The sequence below is a fragment of the Vulpes lagopus genome, unplaced genomic scaffold, assembly GCF_018345385.1.
Source record: "Vulpes lagopus strain Blue_001 unplaced genomic scaffold, ASM1834538v1 ctg160, whole genome shotgun sequence".
NCBI lineage: Eukaryota > Metazoa > Chordata > Mammalia > Carnivora > Canidae > Vulpes > Vulpes lagopus.
The window spans coordinates 62,726-65,310 of NW_024570634.1; the positions used below are offsets into that span (position 1 = coordinate 62,726).

The 2,585-nt window shown below is 34.9% G+C and overlaps 1 pseudogene; it reads right to left on the reverse strand.

Moving 5' to 3' along the window:
* Positions 1–451: 451 nt before the first annotated feature.
* LOC121483823 lies at positions 452–952 on the reverse strand (annotated as a pseudogene).
* Positions 953–2,585: the final 1,633 nt, after the last annotated feature.

Sequence of the window (2,585 nt, forward strand, 5' to 3'; positions counted from 1 at the left end):
AATGTAGGTCACAGTTGATGCTTCAAAATGTGTCTTAGAATATTAGAAAAACACATACTTCTGAAACCATGAAAAAAATTAAGGAGAAACATTTTCATCACTTCAGATGTTTATTCTTAATTCTCTGTATATAAAAAGGACACAAATATATTCCTTATAATAAACTTTGTTCCTCCCTCATCTATTTTCGGAAAATCTATTCCATTTCTTAAAAATCTGATACAGTTTTAACCATCTGGGCCTGATATTTTCTTTGTGGGAATAATTTATGACTTAAAAAAAATCTGTCTCTTCAGATGTTCTATTTCTTTAATTTTGGGTGTTTACTAGGAATTATCTATCCTATTCAAGTTATTGAACTTATTTGCAAAAAGGTGTTTATAATATTTTTCACTTTATCCTTTTTTTTCATTTTTTACGTTTTGTATTTAAAGTCATATATAAGATTACTTTATTCCTGCATCTTCTCAATTGTTTCTTCCTTATATTTGCCCTTTTCCTTTCCTACTTTGCAAGATTTGGCTTTATGTTCAAGGAACATTTTGTGGTTTTTGTCCAGTTTTAGTCCAGTGATAACCACCTTGCCAGGGTGAACGCTCATGCGGGCAGTTGTGCCAACTGCCGTCTCTCCTGTGCTTGTTCAATGTAGAAGATGTATTTTTTCCTATAAACCCGGGGTACTCTACCAGTTTGCTGATTTGTAGTGTCCTCATACAACCTATACTTCATCTTCCTTTTGGATGGGCATAGATCCAACATTGTACTTCTATCTCAGCTCTTCAGAAAGAGAGGAAGACAATCTTCCTGTGATATTGGGAAGACTTAAATATCTTTTACAGTTCGTGCTGTCAGAAGTGACAAAGGGATTAAACATCATTTTGGCCACTGGTTTTTCAGCAATGGCTGCAAAAGGGAAGAGCTTGCTTTATTCTTTTAATGTCTTTAAGGTCTATGATAATATCTATCCCCTCTTTATTTCCTATTTTCTTTTTACTCTCTTTCTTTATTGTTGAGTCTCTATCAAGTCATTTAATTTTTAAAAACTTTTCAAAGTACCAAAAATTTTGTTCTTCTGCATTTCCTCCAACACTTGGTATGGTCCATCTTTTTAATTTTTGCCACTCAAATGAGTGGCAATAATTAATTGCACTGAGCGGTTTTTTTTTTTTTTTGTATGTTTGATTGCAATCCATATATCTTAAAACCGCAAGTAATGTTTAACAAGAAGATAGCGGTACACAAGCATGTTGATTTAATTAGAAGAAATTATTTACCAAAATAAGATAGATATTAAATACAGAAATATTAAAAGTTCTCAACCAAAGCAGTCAATTGTATTACTTAGAGAGAAAGAGAGACAGAGAATGATGGAGAGAAAAACAGAAATATTGGATATATAATAGATTTATTACTTTGTTGAAGTGCTAAAGGGAGGCTGCCTGTTACCTTAATATAAATTACCTTGATATTTGTGTATGTATATGCTAAAATGTTTTATTAATAATTCACATTAATAAGTCATTTGCATGACTAATCTATTATGTTTTATCTTCTATCTGGAATAGTTCACCTGTGAAACCTTGCTATAATGAGACTCTGCTGACACTGTTGTTTTGTTTTGTTTTGTTTTCCATTTCATTTCCAGGTAGTTTCTTGTTCATCTTTTTATTTATTAACTACTTCCCTAAGAACCTAAATTCATTTATTCCTAAAATATTAGACTTTCTACAACTGAAATAAACTCTAAGTGGTTGTAACTTAAGAACTTAAGTTCTTATAATTTTTTTGTACAAGATTTTAATGTTAATGTTAATTATGGTATTTATTTTTCCATAGGCCAACATTGATTTCAGCCCAGCCACTTTTCAAATTGTTGGACCCTGGCTCACGGGTGCCAACGTGTCCCGGCGGACGCCCCAGACACTCAGACCCCAAACAGGCAGATGCAATTAGAAAGAGGGTTTATTGGACTTGCGCAAACGGGCTCTCTGCCTCCGAAGAGGAAGAGAGCCCCGATTAGCAATTACAGGTATCTTTTAAAGGCAAAAGGAAAAAAAAAAACCGCTTAAAGACAAAAGAACCTCGGGAGTCGCATAGCATTCAGGTTATTGATTTCACAGAGGGTCAACATGAACCTATTCAGGGACATTCCAATCAGGGTGTGGGGGGAAATGGTTTTCTTATTGTAAACAGAATGCTTTTAGTTGCTAAAATTTCAGGAAGACGCCTGGATGGGCTGCCTCTGGATTAGGGCTGACCCTACTTACAAGGGGGGAGGTTTCTTCAAAATTTCACCTTAAAACAGGCCTTTTCAGGAACACTGACAACTGCATGCCCTGTGGAGATGAGGTAAGTCTCAGGAATTCATAAAACGTGGCTTCATATCTTAACTGTGCTTCTGAGCCACTTGAAAAGGATAAGCAACTGATGGGCCATGTGCCTTGTTGATAGCAGGACTTACTTAGTTTCCTGTTGTTCCCCACTAAGCTCTTAAATCTCATTATTCTGAAGGACTGTGGAGAGGGATTAAGTATGCCTGAGAGAGGCAGTGGTAAATTAGAGGGCAAAAATAGAAAAATCTTATA